General features: G+C 41.5%; 1 protein-coding gene across 6 annotated transcripts in view; it reads right to left on the bottom strand.

The window, feature by feature from the left end:
• Positions 1–22559, bottom strand: part of LOC111862160 (nucleolysin TIA-1) — an 872186-nt gene that overhangs the window by 169453 nt on the left and 680174 nt on the right. The window lies entirely within an intron of this gene.

Here is a 22559-nt window from a genome sequence, read left to right as displayed (position 1 = left end):
TTTGACGTAAATTGGGTGTTACTTTAATGTTTATATTTAGTTCATGTTAATTTTATATTTTCGTAAGGCACAACTTTAAATTTAGAAACCACGTATGTGCTATTCAGTCTACTTGCTTTCGTTGCTGAGTTCAGAGAGGACACTTATAATTACTACGCAATAAAAGACAAGGGAATTACAGTATCCTCATGTAACAGAATGTAATTACGTAAATGTGAACCCATTTACAGCCACGTTTTCTTTTAAAATGATTTTAATTAGCAACATTTATACGAACATAAATGTACAAAATTTGGGTCACAACTACTGAAACACTAAAAGAAGCAGTACTAAGATCAGAGTATATTTTCCTTCTGTTTCGTTGTACAGGGTCATCGAAAAATAATATCGGTATTATAAAAACTTATCATTCAAAAAGTGTTAAATATATCGCAGTCATTCAAGTTTTTAAAATGCGACGACAGAAAACACCGTCTTCTCTTTTCGAGCATTATTGTGTTACGTAGCGACGCGTTGTAGCATGGTCCACAGAGAGCCCGGCTCCTATTAAGATGTGTTGGTTGGAATGTGTATACTGCGTAGTTGCCTAGCAATGGGTACATATATCACAAAACGTTGTACCGGAAACAATAAAAAATACCTTTACCACATTTTGTAATTCAAGTTCATATCGTCCGTACGGACATTTAAAAATATCAAGGAAACTTAACTGAATACATTTATATAGTAGTATTTATATAGGACTATCGGCTTACGTAATTTATTATAATTCATCCTCATCGGCGCTTATAAACACCTTTTGTCTATCAGAAGCGTTTCTAGTAGTGAGTACTGATAAGGTTAAAATATGAAAGGCCTTTCCTAAACGTATCACTAGATTTTCGATGGCAATGGATTGCCATAAAACATACTGCGTACCATATTTCAAGAAAAATTGGAGTCATAAATTTTTCCGAGAATAAAATCAGATGTACTCTTCTTCTCAATTTCGGTTATACTATATAAAAAGGCATAAATATCGAATTTCCTGTAGTTGTCTTCGAACAGCGCACAAAAATAGAATGTTTTGTGTCAATCCTAGCTTTGGTATCTCATTTGGATATCAGCAGTATATCAGTCTGTTTTGGGACACAACAGTCTTGTGAACGCAGACACATTCAGACCGTCACGAACTGCTATTAATGATACTGATTCGAATATGGTTCAATATGCAGAAACATTTATATAACAAATTACGTACTTTGTGTATGCGTGTTCGTAATATTTTTCGATCGCAGATATCACAGTTGATATTCATTACTTATTTAGATCCTTAAGTTTCATTTCAGGCCGATTTGTGGCGAGGTCACGCACCTGTTTCGCGTCTGATATGATCTGTTTGGGACAAACGGTCGATAACTGGTCGGACACACAGTCTACACGACACAGCTAGCTTTGTGGCGTCTGTACAAAAAACAATATTGTGACCTAAAAAACCGGAAGTAATAATAGAATAGAGATTAACTGATCTTTAGCTGATTTAAAGGCCCCATTTTACTAACACATTCATTTCATAAATTAGAATCCTTTAGAAACTAACATGTGCTCGGCTACACAAGAAAATCACCAATTTTATGGAACCCGAAGGTTCTCAAAGAGTCCGCCACTGATCCTGTTATGTATTAGATAATCCAAGTATAGTTAAGTCCCGAATGAACTGTAGATAAATTTTAATCAGAAGTGTCAATGCTTCTAAGGGAAATATCTAATGCGCATCAAGTGATGTTATCGTTGTTTTATATCATAAAAGTTGCTCAAAGTGGCGGCCTCAGACTTCATTGCATGTTCTGCAACGCCTGGCCATGTTATCTTGAACTCTTTGAAAGATTCCCGGCATTTCACGGATGGTTACAGCTGCTGCTGCAATTCTTGCCACAAAATCATCGTACACCAGGCTTTGCATGTACCCCCTCAGAGAAAGAAATCCAGTGGAGTCAAGTCAGGGGATCGAGGGTACCAGGTTATTGGGCCTCCACGTCCAATCCATCTGTTGCCAAAGTTTCATCCAAATACTCACGGACAACATTAGTGCAGTGCGCCGGGGTGCCATCATGCTGGAACCATATTTCAAGACGGATTTCCAAAGGCACCGCTTCCGGCAGCTCGAGTAAGGTCTCTTGGAAAAATGATAGTTAAATATCAGGCCGCGCCATAGCTCAAGCAGTTAGTCGCTGGCTTCCCACCGCGGCGGCTCGGGTTCGATTCCGTGTCTGGTCAAGTGGGATTTGTGGTGGACAAAGTGGCGCTGGGGCAGATTTTCTCCGAGTACTTCGGTTTCCCCTGCCAATCTTCATTCCACTAATTTGCTCTACACTCACTCTCACCTATCACCTGGGGCCAGAAGTGGCCTCAGTACAAGGGACTTAGTCCCACCACACTGGCAATACAAACATAGGTACATATCAACAGTAAGCAGCAGAAGTAAGAGGTAAGGACGTCCTCCTTCATATTTCAGATAGATAGAGAGAGAGAGAGGTGGACGGCCGGACGGACGACTTTATGCGAAATATTAATAACATGTACTAGAAGTATGAAAACCTTCAGAGTTCTTTCTGAGCCCTAAAATGGAGCATTAAATTGAGGAATAACTTATCGCTTGTTATAATATACACGTCACTGCGACGATAAGTGTGATATTATTGTCACGATTTGGGGGGAGGTGACTGTAGACGAGATATGGATTGGATACTGAATTTATTGACCACCCGTTATAGTACACCACTCGGAACTACAAATCACTAACGCACGTTAAGTCTTCTCAATCTTCACTAGTCTTTGTTAGATAACTGCTCTCAACAATGTTATTCCACTGCGATATTTTCACTAGACGTTTCCTGGTAACGATTTTGAACAATGGCTAATCTTCAGCTTCCGTTGTTACGCCGTTGCCCGCTGGTTAACATTCCACACCTGAATTCATAGCGCCATCTTCTCAACCTCTCTTACCTAGCCCAACTCTCGACTAACTGCTCACTTGGAACTCCTGAACTCGACTGTAGATTCTCAACTGAACTCTTCTGTATAACAACTTTGCACGGACCGAATAGAAGACATCGCTCCAATAATACCCCTATTATTGTAGGTGTCTTTACCGATGCATTGATTATAAACGGGTTTCATAACCCCGTTTATCTATTGCTGTTTGCGTATATCTTGCGGGAGTTACTTAGCAACGGCCGCTGACTGTTGCTTAGCAACAGGTCTATAGGTAACATTATGTTACATGGCAGCACCCATAGACACATGAAAGAGGAAACTTAAGACTCGCGAGAGCGTGGCGTGAGAAGGGGGTATTTACATGCTGCATCCCAGAGACCAGAACAAAATGAGAGGAGCATAATGTTATGCTGCATTCGAGGGAGAGTGATATGCTGTGTTCTAGTGACCAGAGAGAAGTGACAGCAGGACATTGCTATGCTTCTTCCTAGGAACCACGCAAGCATGAGCGTTCGTTGCCCTGTAGCGGCCAGGGAGGACCCTAGTAAACACAGAGATGTGAGAATCGGATATTTTAAGCAATACTCAGTGCTCAAAGCGTCATGCAAATGCAGTAAGTACAGAATATGGGAATAGTTATTTTAATCCAGTTATCAAACAGATGTGGGGGCGCGCGGTAGCGTAGTTGGTTGTGGCAGTATGCTACAAACCGGAAAGTCGCGGGTTCGAATAGATTTTTTTTTTCGATTTACCTAATCCTTCCAGCCGCTCTATGGCCGTGCTGTCGACTCAGTTTCTAACAGAAATGTGTAACAGGAATCTTCCTGTCAGCTGATTTTCTGGAGAAAATATGGGAGCCTCGACGTCTCACAAACCTATGGGCCTTCGTGGCCTGTTACAGGGATAGCTTTACGAAACAGACGCACATGCATTAGTATAATTCAGCAATATAAGGTGTGGGTGTATATAAGCTTCACTGAGTTAGTAGAAAGCAAACCTATATGCTCGTCTTCGAGGGATGAAGAAAAATTTGTTTCAATATTAGATAAGAAAAGAAAGAATATAAATGGGAAGGAAGAAGTAAAGAGGAAAAGGGAATGACATGTTGAAGAATTCTGAAGGAAACATATGTTCTGCGAAGTTTAACAAACCACCGTATCAGGAAAATAGGGAAACTGTCTTTTGCACCCAACGAAATACAACGGTAACAGCGTCATTCGTCGTGGGTAATACTGTTTTCGTTATACGTAGAGCTCGTCGTTATGACACACACCATCAAGCACTGTGTTTGTTTGTTTGTTCAACAAGCGGAAAGGCTATTTGTCAGGAAGGGAATTGCGGAAAAAAGGGAGAAGCACATTGTATGAAATGAAATATTTTTAAGAATGAAAAAGAGGAATGAAAAGCGGATCAGCATAAGATCAATGTCAGCTTGTGACTGAGTCCGGCTTATCCCACAACACTCGAATTAACAGTTTATTTGTCGTCGAATTATATGGAAAGGTAATCAAGAACGCCGAGTACGTAAGAATTGAAGAGAACGTGGGCTTATTTCAGTTGGAGGTAATATCTCAAAGTTCATCTAGGAAGACTGACAAAATACATGAAAATATGCAAGTGGGATGACTTCCGAGCCTCAGATATCCGAAACGCGTGCCTCTCGAATAAAACTCTGGATCACTGTCGTTGAAACAGGAAATGTTCGATAAATATGCTGTTATTGCGTTTCAATTCAATTAACGACACTTTCCTGAATATACGGTTCAAACAGCTTCGAAAATAAGCATGTGTGTTTGATACGGAAGGCCTCTAAATCGAGAATAGACATCTCGACCTTGTCCTAAGCCAGCTGAATTCAGTCCAAACCTTCAGACCAAGTTTACCTAAGATTCATTCTAATATGTATTATTCCTTCGCCCGCGCCTGGATTCTCGAAATTATCTGCTTCTCTAGTGTTTTCCTACTCACTTATTTACATCCGTTTCCTGTCTACACAATGCGTTCTACGTTTCCAGGCCATCTATATTTTCATTGTAATTGCGGTGAATATACTAGATGTGCGGTAGAAATTAACTGCGTAATTGTCTTCAATACAACCCACAAATATATTGTGCTGGCTTTAAATTTATTTAATTTTATCGGATAAAAAAACAATTAGCTACTTCAGAAAAGTTCTGTACAGTTCTAAATATGAACCAGTCTCCTCAACTAACCTGGGCACCAGAACGAAGTTTACTGGCACTGATATGTAAATAAATTAATTATATAAAAAAACTCTGTGGTTTTAGTCTGCAAGCGAATTATACCGACCGAGCGACCGCCGTTTGTCGGCGAAGTTAGTGCCAACTTTAACGGATAGAGGGTATCGCGTGGTCAGCGCAACGAATCCCCACGGCCGTTAATTTCGGTTTTCTAGACCGGAGCCGCTATTACCTTGAAATAGCTCCTCAGTTATCATCACGAGGACATATTTCTTAAAACTCATCATACTTAAGAAAGAAAGGCAAAACGAGGAACAAAATGATGAAGGAACGAAAGACAAAGAAATTATTTAAGGGAGGAAAGGAAAAGTACCGGAAGTTGTTGGTCACTAGATTTCATTACATTTTAATGTGCAACACTTATTTTCCCATAAACAGGGAAGCAAAATGAGAGACAATTAATCCGGGATTAATAGCACGGAAGCTGCTTTACTTGGAAAACGTTTGCCTCATTATTGAAAATTGTCCTTCTACCGTTTCGATGAGAAATTAACTCCATAACCAGGCAGTAAACAGAGATAACACAGACCTTACCTGGACAAAGAGTCTAACATAACGATACTCGTTTATAGGACCCAGAGCATAATCTAAAAACGTCTTGGTTATGGCCGAAGCTAATCTTCTTTATGACCCCGAGTCTTGAAGTGTAGGAAATGTGTAAGATAATACAGGAATAAACAAATATTTGCTAACATATTTTATTACTATGAGGGGTTTAAAATCTTTTTATACTGGCTGAGAGCTTACCGAACCAGACATAAAGTTTTATGTGATCTGCTTTAACTATAGGGAGGATACCGTGGCTGTTCAAACCCTCTAAACTACCAGAGGGTTGGTCTCTGCTTGCACTGTATTGACTCTGTTTCACAGCAACATTACTACCCCCTCCCCCGCCTAAAACAAAATGTTATGAACACATAAACCAGAAATTTGTACGTTCATTAAATACACACAGCATTCGTTATGGCTGTACCCTTTGAAGTGATCCGATTTAAATCAAAATGTCAAAATCGTAACACAAAACCTGTAATTTAAATTCCAATTCTAAAAGGGGACATAAAGCTAAGAATTTTAAAATTAAAAAATAATAATGCGGATTAACGCATTTGTCAGCTTTGTAACTAAGCAACCAAATGGATAATTAACCAGTGGAAAGAGAAGCCGACTGAACTAAATAACCAAATAACTAAACCAGCAACCAAGTAACACGTATGAATCAAGCGACAGATCAGTTGGCTCAATGATTGATCAAACAGGCAGTCGAGGGACTAAGCAACTAATTGACTGACTATGCGTAATGAACTAACAGTCTAAGCAACTAAGTATGACTAAGTGACTAATAAATAGATTGACTGAATAAGCAAGCACACGCTGGCATGTAACGCCATGCAGTATGGTATATGTTTGACCGCGCCATAGCTCATGCTGTTAGTCGCTGGCTTCCCACCGCGGCGGCCTGAGTTCGATCCCGGGTCTGGTCAAGTGGGATTTGTGGTGGACAAAGTGGCGCTGGGACAGGATTTCTCCGAGTACTTCGGTTTCCCCTGCCAATCTTCATTCCAGAAATTGTTCCACAATCACCCTCACCTATCATCTGTGGCTGGTACAATAGGCCAGAAGCGGCCGCAGTACAAGGGACTTAGACCCACCCCACTAGCAATGGTATATGTTTACCGACAAGTCAGAGAAATTCTTTCTCGAACTTCAGATGAAGGCATAATGTTTCTCCAAGAAATCGGTGAACATCTACCAGACTGCATGAAGTCTCATCCTAGGAAACCGAAGTACTTGGAGAAAAGCCGCACCAGCGCCACTTTTTCCACCACAAAGCCCACTTGACCAGACCCGGGCTCGAACCCGGGCCGCCGCGGTGGGAAGCCAGCGACTAACCGCTTGAGCTATGGCGTGGCCATCAGTTCACAGTTCCTTGGAATTCAAAGAAATTTCCTTCACAAAACTATGGGTGTCATACCACTGACTCCTATCTTGAGTCAAGTGAACTGTTGGTCCGTAACTACTGCAGAGGTCAAGATGTGACAAGTGGTTTTATTTTCTGCCATACGTAGGTTATAAGCCAGGAGGCCAGTATTTCTTAACACGACGTTTCATACGTAATATGACAGTGACTAAACCTTAATACTTCAGCGTTAATCTTTAAACGATTTACTATCTCTGCCGGCCCTGGGGCCCACTCGCACTCCTATCTAATGGGTACCACTGGTAAAGCGGCAGGGGAGTGAAGCTGATCGCTCACCTCCAGCTAGTGCCGAGGTCAAGAGAACGTGGATCTATACACCCATTCCCCCATACGTCTTCGTGGCGTAGTGATTAACTGATTAAGCACAGGGACAATTTTATCTTACTTTTACTTTACTCTCTCTGAATAAGTCGCCGAAGAGGCGTTGTCCCTTCAGGATTTACTTCAAACAATTTTTAACGAATTTCTTATTTCCCAAAGGGTGTTGCAAAACCTATTCATTACACTTTCTTGATTTACTCACGCCAACAAATGGTTTATTGGATGAAGATTAAATGGCGATTCTCTTTATTACGAAATTTTCTGCATCCCGTTTTTAAACATTAAATAAATAACGAGGGAGTTTCTCTCTGTGGCTTTCTCTGTTTTCTTGAAATAGCCCGTATAATCCATTCACGGAAATTTCCGTGATCATATTACAGCCAAACGTAGACCACTGTTGCAGGCTGGCGCTCGTCGCGCTCTCTGATGTAGTTCGGACGAACCAGGCCAGAGACGCAATAGTGTTACAGCTTCCTCTTCGTTTTCATTTTAATTTTACTTTGTGTGACAAAAGAGGAGCCCACCCTTAACGCCCTTTTGACTATAATAAAATTCATCCATATACAGTGTGTTCCACAAGTCATAATGGGATTTCAAATGATCAGATTGTTGGAGTGAAAAATGACAGACACATGAAAGAAGTGGAAACGGCGGATACTGAGGGTGAGGGAGGGTGGGAGGGACGGACGGCAAGCAGTTGCGCGCGCAACTTATTCAAGGTGACGCTCACGCGGAGTGATTTACACAAGATGGCGATGGTTTGAAGGAAAGTGCAGTGTGTTTTGTGTCTTGCTAAATTTGAATCTGTGACTCAAATGCGACGTGAGTAGCGTCGTGTGTTTAACGGAGAACCAACACAAGAAAATAGCATTCGTCCTTGGAATAGGCAGCAGAAAGAGTCGAGATGTGTACTGGATAAATAGCGTTCTGGAAGGCCATCCGCTGGTGACGCGTCCGTGGAAAACTTTCGAAACAGTTTTATCCGCAGTCCGAAGAAAACAGTAAGTAAATGTGCTCGAGAGTTATGACTTTCAAAAAAATGTTCATGGAGTTTTGAAAAAAAAAGTCTACACTTTACTGGTTATAAACTTAATTTGTTATGTGCAATCCGGCCAGGTGATAATCGAAAAAGATACGATTTTGCTGTAGAAATTATTAATGAAATTGACAGGGATAAGCCGTTTTGGCATCCTGTAATGTTCAGTGATGAGGCCATTTTTTATGTGTTGTGTCCTGTCCATCGGTACAACGTAAGGTAGGCCGCACACCGGCATGCGTCAAGACATGTAACAGTCAAGACACGATGTCTGCGACATGACGCAAAGAAAGGAGCACAGGTAAAACGAATGAGATTATGAAAACCGCCGCACACCGGTCTGAGTCATGACGCTGACGTCAGCATGTCGGTGTGCGCCCTACCTAAGACTATGGGTTAACAAACGCCCCCATGATTTTGATTAACATGAGCACGATAGCCCTATATTTAATGTATTGTGTGCTCTTGCCAGAGATCGCGTGATTGGCTCGTATTTCTTTGCAGAACGTACTGCGACATCACCTAATTACCTCGACATGTTGGAACTGTTTGCAGTGCCCCAAATGGATTATCACAGTGTGATCTTTCAGCAAGACGGCGCTACTGGCCACTATGCCAACATGCCATCTACTGTTTCGGATTGTTTTAAGAGTGTTTTCTGATCCGTTGCCTAGCAATAGACGTCCTATTGTTCCGTGTGTTGGCTCTCGCAGGAGCAATGGGTCTGTACGTCACAATATGAATTAATGATCACGAATTATAAGGATTTGACAGGAGACAACGGTGGTATTATCCTGGTATCCCATGAAAGTTGTCGTAAGCAGCGGGGTAACACCATCGAGATTCGAACCAGGTACCTCTAGAATAGAAGGAACGAGTGTCACTACTGACTGGTGCATTAATTTATATTTTATGTGAGCATCCTGCAGCATTACTTGAGCACTTGACTTGTGTGTACAATATAATTACATTTGTAATTTTTTTTTTTGGCTACGATGCTACTTACTCCATGCTTTCACATATAAAGGTAAAGTTATCCCTGTGCTTAACTAATTAAGCACTATGCCAAGAAGGCGTATGGGGGAGTGGATGTATAAATTTACATTTTCTTCATCTCAGCATTAGATGGATGTGTGAGATCAGCTTCACGACCCGGTCGCTTTACCTCCGATGCCCATTGAACAGGCGGCTTAGAGGCTGCCAGAGACGGTCTGGACAAAGTTTAGGAAATTCTTGACCCTACCGTGACTAAAACTCCGAACCATACGAATATAATACCTGTTTATACCACATGATATCATCAGGTGTGTAACGACGTGTTCAGTATTTTGTGGTATGCTAGGCGTGTAAGCCTTATCATTCGCATTTTAAAAAACAAGCTTGATTCTTGTTAAAATTATTTATAATAATTTAAAAATGATATGTTTCGAGTTCTTCTACTTCTTTCTTCTTGCGATGTGCGTGTTCGTTTTCTGGATGTTTTTGGTATCCTCCGCTGTGGTGACCAGTGTGAGCTGGACTAGCATACACCAACCATAACAGCGGCGTGGGGCTTGGGTGCAAAGCATATGTAAACACGTGCAATTTGCAAAAGGAGCGTAGCTGTAAGGACGCTGACCAAGGGCTAGTTAACTTAAATTTCATTTCCGCCACGGGCAGCACTTTTCTCTTCATGACTAGATCCATCGGGCTTCCTACTTTCTTCCACGACCTTTATAGACAGCCATGCTGTGATGACTAGATATAGCGACAACTTAACTTTCTCCAGAGAATCATTTCCCTGGGGTAATACGGATGGAGAGTGAAGCTAACAATTGAACACCATCTGCTTCTGAGCTCCATAATGAGTGGACCTTTATTTTCCAGCTCATATTCACCTTTATGAAACAGTGTTTAGCCGTAAGAGTAACTTTACCTTTAAAATTCAGACCAATCACGGTGAACAGAAAATTGGGGGGGGGGGATACTGAAAATGTGACGTAATGAAGCGTCCTGTTTACAAAGGCGATAAAATATAACGTGGGCCATGGAAAGGTCCCCACACTCCATGAAGTGTATGTCAGTCATTTAGTCGGTTTCAAGACCTTTGTGAAAGTTCATAATGACCAGTAAACTTTATTATTATCGCCCGTGCAATTATTTAGCACAGTAGAGGAGACTTGGCTCGCCGGCCTATAACCTGGGTAATGCTGATGTAATCCCAAGCGCCAAGAATTTCATTCTACATCAGTATTTGGTCATTTCCATAAATCCGCACACATAACACCATTAGAAGCTAAGCTTTTACAGCGTTAGCTAACAAACGTTGAATGGGAAGAGGCCATATTGTCGCTAGAGGGACCTTAAAGGGATGAGTGCAGAGGCGTAGCTTCCCTTTTGTGCTTTCTGCGTGGTCATTCCATCATCCGTATCGTAAACCGTGCGTCATTTCGCACCCCCGGGGGCTGCATCCCGTGAAATTGGGGGGAGGATAGAATGATGGGCCAGGATGCTGCCATTAAGTAACATGGCGCCCTACACTGCTCTTTACAGCGAGGCGGATTCCAGAGAGGATAAAAGCGTTGGTAACCGAAGGGGAGTTTTGTACGAGAGGTTAAGGTTTGAGTAGTCTTAAAGCATGGAAACGATAGGAGCATTTTGTAAACGTTAAGGGATATAAAATAAGATTTTATAGTGATTTATCGTGGGCCATAAGACAGGAGTTTCTGATGGAAATGTACAGGGTGAAAGAGATTTGGAATGCCATGATACAAAACAACAACAGAATGCAATTCAAATGTATAAGACGACGAAAATTAGGTAAAGGGCGTTCCTTAAATCACATAGTCTAATGTCTAAGGACTTAAGAGTCATACAAACAGAAAACAATTTAAATGACTATGTAAGTTTTGAGGTTCTCACGGCGATAAATATGAAGAAAGTCGTCTTCTGGGATCTGGCACCGTGTATTCTTCTTTTTAACCGACGTTTCGGAGGAAATATCGCCTCCATCTTCAGGATAGTTGAGTAGCGTGCGAATAGAGATGGCTCGAAGGGGTCTGGACACAAATCGGCCAGGAATCGATCTGGACTTAAGTAAGGTTTAACCTATGCGACATCTAGACTTAGATGAGAGTATAATAAAAAGGGTAAAATAACCCTGTAACAGATCGTGGAGGCCTATAGGGATGTGAGACGTTGAGGCTCCTATGTTTTCTACACAATCGGCTCATAGATGATGGTGAGGTTGTCAGCTTTACACACTGGCCGACTTTACCCCCAGGAAGATTCTTGGTACTCATTTCTGTTAGAGGCTTAGTCGACCCCATGGCTAACAATGCTGCTGAAAGGATTAGGCCAATTGAAAAATTCATCGATCTCATCAGGATCGAACTCGCGACCTTCCAGCTTGCAACATAGTACCTCAACCAACTACGTTATCTGGTGCTTCAGAAGGGAGGATAATATCAAAATTAATTTTAAACAAACAGAGGGACGAGATTGTAGGGAGAACTATTGTGAATAAGGTAATAACCAGCATCAGTGCTCCATGAAAGAGGATAATAAACCTCGAAGCATATAAACTAAGATATTAAGAGGATTTATCGTGGGCTGTAAGGTGAGAGTTTCTGAAGGAAATATGCAGAACAATTCAAATTTGGACTGCCACGATATATACCACTAATTCGGATTTATTAGCTAACGAAAATTAGGTGAATGGCGAATCTTAAATCATGGCAATCCAGTATCTAGGAACGTAAAGATCGAAACATTCATATGTCCAAGGTACAATTTAACTTACTGGATGCACGAGTATGAAACTTGGCCTTTCGTACTGAAGAAAGAACACAAACCGAGGGTATTTGAAAAAAAAAATGAAGAAAATATCTGGACCTATGTACGGCCTACCTATGTGACATCTAGACTTACATAGGAGGACAATACTAGAATGGATCTTAAACAAATGTAGTGCGACAACGCGGAGAAGGGCTTTTGTGAAGAAGGTGATGAACTTCGTGGTTCCATAAATGGCGAATACTTTCCTAACCAGTCTCGTGACTGCATGTTTGCACGCTTCTCAAGAACTCTGCTCTGTGGAACAAGTTAAGAAAGAGAGTAGCATTGCACAAAGAGATGTTGCATAATTTATTCCCTTATCCGAACATGATTAATATAATTACATGAAGGAGGGTGAGATAAGAGGTTAGCGCTTGAAAAATCACGTGAAGGAATATCGCCCGGGTTCTGCTGTAGGTGTTTCGTGGTATTCCTCAGTCCCTGTAGACGAATGACAGGATGACACTTTAAACAAATCCTGCTCTCAGACGGCTGCAGTTGATAAGGGGGCGATTAATAAAGAAAGGCTCAGTCATTGACACTGTAATTGTCTTGCATATAACCTCTTTTGTCTAGAGAAAGGCAGAGGAGCGAGAGAGGGGGGCATATAAGAGCTACACAGTATTTGAAGACCAGTACAGTAGCCTATATTATTAAAGAGTGTGCGAGGGAAAAATATTTGGTAAAATTCTTTTTTCATTTAGAGGAGGGGTAATGTACAGGGCATAAATACACTGAATATGAAAAATGCTTCGATCGAAAATTGTACAGCTTACTGAGACCCGCGCGCATACCTCAAACAATGCGCCAATTTCTTGGACTACGAACAGTTTTGAGGGAAAAATAATTGATTTCATTTCGCGTAGAATAGAAAGATTCCATTTATTGGACGAATAAGAAACAAAATCAAATTCCAGTTCTTAGATATAATTTTCAGTGTCAAATTTAATCAGAAAATTTTTCAGTAGTTCTGAAAGTAAACAGAAAAGAATTCCACAGTGGGTGAAAGTTATGAACTGCGTAAACTGCTTAAGTCATGCGACTCGCATATTGTCTCGTAGCATTATGCGTGCTACAGGACCTACTTGATACTTCTTTTGTTAATCGAAAATTTAACAGAAAAACACATTCACCTGTCTTTTTCTCCGAAAGCGGTTTCAAGCTTTAATGAGTTCTCATCACAGACGGGATAAACTTACTGCATAATGGAGAGGTTAAATATCGGTCCGTCTGTCCGTATGCTTCATCTGCTATCCCACTGAAGTGATAACGATTCCATTTGTAACTGGGAATATTCACCTCAAGTTGCTTCGTAAATTCAAGTTTAGTTCGTATCGATGTATTCTTAAATGATGCTCAAATCGACAAGTATCGATTTTCTCAAAAACCAGTCCAGCGATCAGGAAATATGTACATTATTGCTAGTGGAGTGGGACTAAAGCTTGGGTTTCCTCGGGTAGCGGTACCGTCATCAAGCGGCCGTAATATGACGGTGAATGACGTTACTAAAACGTTGCCATCGAAACCATGTTCCTTTGTTTCCACGGCAACGTTTTAGTGACGTCATTCACCGTCATATTACGGCCGCTTGATTACGGTAGCGCTACCCGAGGAAACCCAAGCTTAAGTCCCTTGTACTGAAGCAACTTCTGGCCTATTGTACCAAAATATGTATATAATATAGACTATAGAAACCCACAACTAATTTCTGAAGAGTTCTATGTTCTTGAGTACAATGTCTTGCAGTCCGTTGAAAGTTAACTGACATTTCGGTTCCATTTACAGGGTTGAAGAGCAAGCTTATTGTCTGTTTCATGCCGGATTTTCGCTTGATTTACTCTTTAACCCTGAAGATGGAGACAATGTGTTTTTCCGAAACGTCGTTTGACTTTTAACGGATTACACGACGTTATATCCCACAATACAGGACTCTTCACAACCTCCAATCCTAAATTTGAAATTTATGATTCTGCGAATCACGGTACTTCTTGTTACATCATATGTATATCTAATAAATGAACAACAAGGTTACTGGGCAAGCAAAATGGCAACATCGTGTTTTAAATTGATCCCAGTGCAGTAAAGGTCACTTCATCACTTCATTAAGTACCAAAAAGATGCGAGAAGAGACCGTAGCTTAGGTGATGCATGCACTGGACTCATTTTCCCTCCGCCTACCGGTCTCATGTGAAGTTTGGCCGGAACTGCGGCTAGTTGGACAGGCGAGGCGGAAGGATACATAGCCATTTTACACCCGTGAACTGTCTGTGTGCCTTGTCATCATACGACACACATGAACAGTAGCGGCACGAGATTGATGATACACACTTGCATGTATGAATGACCTAAGCTACTGTGCTTGTTTCTGAATATAGGAAGGTCATCACAAATTGGACAATTCCTAGAGCAGTGGTTCTAGATCTCAGGATGCAATCCAAATCAGGGCAGCGTTGGTCCTCGGCAGAGTCGCCACAAAGGTATTATATACTTAGACATATTTTTTTTATGCAGAAAGTACATACATAAATGAGCACATAATGGGGAGACTGCCTGTCCGCTCTTCCGCACATTTCGCCTTCAAAACTATGAGGCTTAAACGGATTTCGATTGAAGATCTCATTTAAAAGTCGAAAGCAAAGTTTGTGGAGCGAACTTAATGTGGGTGCTGTAGAATGATCAGAGAGGATTACTTTCATGATCTTCTGGGACGTCAAGGATTTATAAGACGAACCAGTCTCAATATTGTTAAATATTTAGTGACTAAACGCGGTGCTAGGATTGGTAATTAGATTTATCGGAATCGTACAAACCGTAACTACAATTAATTACAGCGCTGTCGCTAATTCATGGACTTTACAATTCACAGAAACACGCGCTAAGTCTTCTCAGTCCTTCACTAGTCGTTGCTTGGTAACTGCTCCAACAATGGAGATTCCTCAACTTCCGTCTCACTGGCTTGGGCGTACCTCATAACTTGTCTAATAGCTGCAACGCCCTGCCACATCTGGCCACCACTGGCTACGTCAGAGTTACTTTACGACTGGCGGTTTACCGTCAATCAGTTCTTCTTTAAGGCAAGCCCCTTGAGACTCACGACCAGTAATTTTATTTTTCATCTGAACACTTGCAGTTATAGTCCTTATGTAACATCATTTCTGACAAGAGGACGGGTCTGCCATTTACAATTGCTTCTGGTCCTCGCCAACGCAGTCATTCTTAGATTATAGTCCCGCGGGACTCATGACCACATTTTACTGTCTCAGATTCGAGACTCCCAAAACCTGGAGAGCCAGGTCCCCGTACTTATATCCCCCAGGCACAAGGTGGCTCAGTTATACCCCCAGGCACTGGGTTCCTTTTTCGTCGCGAGTGTTAAGACCAACATATTCTGTGACGCCCTGTAATCTGGTAGAGACCGACTTTCAGAGGTCACACCGTCTCTGTCTGTTAGAGTGTACGGCACCACACTCCAGGAGACAGGAGACCGCAGTCTTTACTTCGACATACTCTGTAAGTAGAACATGTTTACTAATTGCGCAGTGCCATTGTTCAGGCTGTTACGCGCCGGTTTCCCACCACGAGAGCCCGGGTTCCGTCTCAAGTCATGCCGTATGGAATTTGTGATGGACTCAGTGGCCCTGGGGACTTTTCTTCCTAGTACTTCTATTTCCTCTGCCAATTCTCATTCCACACACTTGCTCCACATTCGTTAATCATTCTATCATCCAAAGCCATATAGTGTTGATACTGATTCTTTTCAATGGCTCTTCCAAGCCATTCAGGGCCCAGGCCTCTTATTCACTTCCATAGCAGTTTTTCATAGATTGTAGGGCTCCTTAGACGAGTGAGGAGCCTGTCGAACTGCTACCTAAACACAGGCCAACACAAACACAGAATAAACGCATACACACACCAAACATCCATGCCTTGAGTGGGATTCGAACCCACGATCCCAGCATCCGAGCGAGCGAAGAGAGTTCATGTCTTAGACCGCTCGGCTACTATGACCGCAGCGTTAATATTCATAGTGTCGTTAAGTAATCAACTAAAAAATTTCAAAAACTGAACTCCAATCCTTTTTAGACAGTTATCATGCACTTGACAAGAACATGAGAATCTCGTGCTAGCATGAAAATCCTAATGGACTGAGAGGACACTGAACCCGGATCCCCCGTCATCACAGAAACACAGATTACTCAGAGCTGGATTTGTGCTGCTGTTGAGGACATAGTGAACTAAGGGCCAACTGCGCTGCAGCGCCCTCGCAGTAAATCCGTATTCACAATGTAAACACATAAACAGTGTCATGTGTACAGAGGCTGTTTCTGCTGCCACCAATGATTTGAGGATGACGATGATGATAATCAATGTCGGAAAATGGATGCGTTCTGCATTTCCGGCTCCTATCATCAATTATGATAATACTGCTCTAAGAAAGCAGAAGATCTGAAATCATAAATTTCCTTCAAAAAACAACTCTCTTCGAAGTCCCGTTACCCTACTCGGCTATTGTTGCGTCAGCGTCTTGTTCCCGAAGCTGCTCAGTGTATGGTCTTCAGTTTGAAGCAGTTAACTCTCGATACGGCGATGCGACATGAGGAGCCAGGTGACCGAAGTTTCCGAACGCGCCATATCGATGTACTTAGCGGTCTCTGAGGTTTGCGAGGGTGACGGGGGGGTTCCCACTAATAAATTACGATCAGAGAAGCGAGTCGAAGTTTCTGTGCTTTTTGCTTGAAGTTTAGTTTTCCTTCTACCCTATTGGGCACGTGGGAGCAATTCGGATCAGAACACTTGAAGTTGACAACTGTGTTTAATGTAGGGAGAGGTGACAACATGGCGACATCGCGCAGCGTTCAGACCTCAATCTCTACGAAGTCAAAAATGTAACAGCAGTTCTATCGAGCTGATTGCTTTATTGGCAAAGTTTATATTCGGGTGATGGGTTCGAATCTTGGCTGAGGCACCGGCTATAGCGAGATTTTTCGTGTCTTTTTTTTTCACTTGCTACATGTAACTTCCGGGTTAGTTCCTTGATTTAGTCACAATCACTTCTTTCTAAATCCTTTCCAACTCACCTTTCATTAATCGTCTTACCATTTCACGCTATTTTGGCCTAGTTCAGATACTAGAGTCCTAGACCAGAGTACAGAAGGCGGTTGGGAAAGTGTGGTTCTAGCAGTAACATTTTGTTCAGCCATGTTTCGCTGTCTCATGTCCTGCTCTGTTGTTTCTTTCCCAGACTCTTCCTGTCTAGCTATTTCTTTACATACATAGACATATACATCTTTATATTGGCTAACCATACATACTGCGGTTATTCAGAGCAACAATTTCTTAATTTTAATATTATATTTATCTGTAATTCTTGTCATTTATCAGGAATATATTTGTTCCTAAAACGCCATTCATGTGTATAGCTGTTCTATGAGCTGTAACGGATACTTAACAGAAACGTGTATGCTTAGAAAGCATAAACAGCATGAAGAACATGAACACTGCGTAGGCACACACACACATATATTTACAATATCACACAATTTGGTGTGCAGCGAGAATTACAATTACGGAATTACAATTCAATGTTCTGCACAGTGAGAAACATTATAATCTTTTAGATTTGGGCGATGACCCCCCCCCCCGTACCAGCTGTCAGCTTTGTGCTATTTGTCGTGAAAGGAAACATTGCATTCCAGCGACGACCAAAACGCTGACCGTAGCCCAGAGGACTATGATAATCGGATGTGTACTTTCTATTTGATTTCTTGAGGTGGGGTAAGACTGAGTCCACTCGGTACTACGGCCATTAATTGGCTTACTCTACCAGTCTTGAGCAGTCGGTGGAATGAGAATTGGCAGGGGAAACCGAAGTATTCGGAGAAAACGTGCCCCACTGCCACTTTGTCCGCCACAAATCCTGCATCCTGATCTGGGCTCGGAGACGGTCCGCCGCGATGGGAAGCCGGCGATTAACCTCCCGAGGTACGGCACGGCATGTTAATAATATAGTGATCCCTTATAAATTATAATTACCTCTTCCACATAATTCCGTGATTCTATAAAACTGAGGAACTAGATCGTAGGTCTTTGAACTTGCTTCTGACTCAAATATGGCCTCACCTTACATTAATTTTACTTTGGATTTTGTGGGTCATCTCGAGAAGATGGTTAACAGTTTCCGTCGCAGGAAGAACAATGAACAATAAGGCGTAACTGGGAATGTTGAAAACAATTCTCCTTAACTTCAGGGAAATGCTCAAAGGAGAAATGAGAAATGCACACACAATTTTTGCGAAACAACTAAAATGAATGAGACCATTTTGGAAGTCGATATTGCAACTGATCGTAAATAAGTAAGGTTTGCGAGTGGATTAATCTAGTTCAGGATACAGAACAGTGAAATTTTCTTGCGACCATTGTTACCAATCTTAGGGTTCCTTAAAGGGCAGAAATTTTTGGGCGATAATTAGATATCCAAAATTGATTTCGATTCATGTCGGTTAGTCCTTCATTTATTTATTTAGTTGAGTATGAGTATGAGTATGAGTATGAGGGGTGAGTCATAGAACTGGCCCTCGCACCGCGATCTTCAATGATCTACTGTGCTAGGCTATTTAGTTATTTAGATACTATAGGGTTCTGACGATGGTGTATAACACACAGACACTGGGTTTTCGGACTTTATCCATTGTCCGGATTCTAAATAACTAAGAAAAAACACAACGTTTCGGAAACGGGATGTGTTTCCGTCCTCAGGTGAGGGAAGATACCTACACAGTTGGGTCCCTTAGAGAGAGCTAGCCCCAATCACTGGGCAACCGATGTCACAAAACCCTAAAGCTATAAACACCTGAGGCCAGGCTCTCATGGACTTAGCCTGGTCTCACTTGTCTTCCCTCACCTCAGGATGGAAACAGATCCAGTTTCCGAAATGTTGTGTTTTTCTTAGTTATTTAGAATTCGGACGATGGACAAAGTCCGAAAACCCAGTATCTCTGTATTTAGTTACTCAGTCAGTGAGTCACTATGCGAGACGTGCTAACGCAATTTTTAGGGAAGATAAGCCATACCCCAAGAAAATTACCGAATTAATATTTTCCGAAAAAGTGAAGTGGTAAAGATAACCGATTTTTTTGCCTTTTCATTCACAGGATTTCATTCTATAGATATGTACAGGGGAGTCTGTTAGAACTGCGCTGTTACAACATACGGAAGAGTACCCAAGTACAGTTATGTGGGAATGCACATAGCAACAGAAGAAAACGGTTGAGAAATTTGCTGATCTACAAACGAATTCATATTCAAATACAATTACGCGTAGAATTCTATCTTCTGAGATATAACGCCGTATAGCCTGTTGGAAATCAACCAACATTTCGGAAACGATATGTTCCTAAGAAACGTCCATTGACTTTCAACGGACTACACTACGATACACTTTAGAAGACAGGACTCTTCATACCCACCGCTGGGAGAACCTCAAATCTTACACAATTACGTTACACTAATACTTGTCAATTACAAATTGTTTTGTGGTCATATTTTTTCACACTGAATAAATATTTAAATATGGAATACCGACTTTGTTTTAGGGAAAATCTGCGTGTGATTTTTCTTATGCCATCATCATCATCATCATCATCATCATCATCATCAGTAATCTGTCAGACGACAGGTCCACAGTCTCTTCCAAAACAATTCCTCCACTTAATGCGATCTAGAGCTTTCTCCTTCAAATGACAGTATCCTCTTCTGTCCCCAAGGTCATCCAGCATCTTCTTACGTCTTCTTCCTCGTCTTCTTGTCACTTCTATCCGCCCCTCTATCTTTCCTTCAATAACTTCTTTTAGAAGGCAGTTTCTGCGTAAAACATGACCAATCCAATTAGCCTTCCGTTTTCTTATTGCGTGTAGGATTTTCCTCTGCTCACTGACTCTAATTAACACTTCTTCATTTCTCACATAATCGGTCCAACTGATCTTCTCTATCCTTCTCCAACACCACACTTCGAAACTTTCCATATGTTTCTGATCTACTACCCTAATTGTCCATTTTTCTTATGTATAGCTGTAGATAAATGCTATTAACCACTTACAGAGAAGCGGTAATTAAACACTACCTGCCTTAACGTCCATCACCTCCACATTTCAGCCACAAAGTGTATTTACGTGTTTCGTTCGGTTTTCACATTAAACAGCAACCGAGCCTCTAAAAACTGACTAAATTTTGTAACTGATGTTTCTTTTGAGGTAGAAACCAAGTTATTATACATTAATTAGATCAATTTCACCCTCTAAGGGTTGACCTTAGAATCTTTACTATGCGCATGTAGCCCTTATATTCCAATGGCACCCACCTGTTTGCACGAGACACACAGCTCCCACGCATGTAACACCAGAACTGTAATTGCTCTGTTACATCATGCAGAGCGTTTGCTTCGTGCTAGAAGAAAGGTGCCACGGTTTCGAATCTGGACCCGCAGTGTGAACATGGTGGGAGGCTTACTTTCGTGCTTCCAGGGGAACTTGATGATACGTTATAACACCCTGCAACGGCTTCCTTTCACCATCAGCAGGATTCTGATGCTATGTAGTCTTGATACCCAAAGCGTCGTTTAAATGATATATGGAAAAAGCCAACTGGATTACTTATTCAAAACAAAGATCCCGGTGGATACTACTGAGGAAGCACAGATGACCTAGAAATAGACATGTTCTCTGGGTTACGTGCCACTACGGTATCGCGTGTCCTCAACTTGTGGATGGTGGAAATGGCCTTCACGTGTAGACGGTAGCTGCGAATATAATGAACAAGCCGTAGTTCGTAGTCGACAAGGGGTGTTCCTCCAGCTGTGGGCTGGACATAGGGCTACCAAATCCCCTCCATGAAAACCTTGCTTGTTACAAAACATTACAGATCCCCGCTGACTTGGAATGATTCTTTGAAATGGCTTAAACAACGAAACATATACTTGGCAGATGGAAGATTAGGAGTCACAACAGTGTAGGGTCATTGAGAACAGATGCAATACAATTATCAAAGTTGGTGTACAGGGGGTCTAATGAGGCAGGAGTGGCAATGAACCAGCATGTGATTATGCATTCTCGCTGGTGTGAGAAACATGAATTAGGGAGAGAAATTTCCGTACATAAGGGAATTGTGTCAGAAGTTAATAAGGTGGAGTCTCTTAGTGATATGTCGTCCTATATAATGTTAAGAGGTTGCTAGTGTGATATTGTTCTTAGTGTGCATGTCTCAACCGAGGATAAAACTGTTGGTACAAAGGGCAGCTTCAATGAGGAACTAGAGCGGGTATTAGCTCAATTCTCAAAGTAGGCAGAGAAGATATTTTCAAAACCGCATTGGCAACGACAGTTTACATGTAATTAATAGTGATAATGGAATTAGAGTAGCAAACCCATTCAAAAATCTTATTGTGAAGAGTAAAGTTGTTCCCACATCATGACATTCAAAATTTACTTGGACGTCTCCTGATGGATACACGCGCAATCAAATTTGACACATTTCGATAAGAGAAGGCATTCAATTGTACTTGATGTCAGACCATTCAGAGCAGCTAATTGTGACACTCGCCAATGTGTGCTGGTTGCAAAAGTTAGGGACAGACTGATAGTGCGTAAAGCAGCAAAGCAATTTTGGTATGAAGAGATTCAAACTCACGAAACTAAAGGACTTGGAAGGTAGGGAACAGTATCACGTTATTATCTCAAACAAGCGCTCACCTTTGGAAAATTAGAATATGTGGACATCAATAGTGTTTGGGAAATTATTTCAAAAACAAAATTCCAAACAAAGAGAGTATAGTTTATAATTAATTGAAGCAGCCCAAGCCATAATTCGATGAAGAATGTTCAGTACTAAGAGGCCAAAGGGAACTAGTCAAACCGTGCTGTTTACAGGGGAACCGAACAAAAAAAAAAAAATGGAAAACCTGAACAGCGTAAGATGCGAAGATAGCAGACATTTTACGGAAAAGTAAACGGAGTATGTGAGCGACGTCGTTAAAGAAGTTGCAACAAACAGTAACAGTAACAAACAGACTTATATAGGGAAATAAATTAATTCATGAAGAAAAGTTATTGTGGTTCCGGACATTATCCACTGCCTTGTTTTTATTTAAAACACAACGTTTCGGATACTGGTTTCTCTC

Source organism: Cryptotermes secundus, unplaced genomic scaffold (genome assembly GCF_002891405.2).
Source record: "Cryptotermes secundus unplaced genomic scaffold, Csec_1.0 scaffold859, whole genome shotgun sequence".
NCBI classification, from domain to species: Eukaryota; Metazoa; Arthropoda; class Insecta; order Blattodea; family Kalotermitidae; genus Cryptotermes; species Cryptotermes secundus.
Note: the sequence above shows the minus strand (reverse complement) of the source record. Positions and strands in the feature narration are given on the sequence as shown.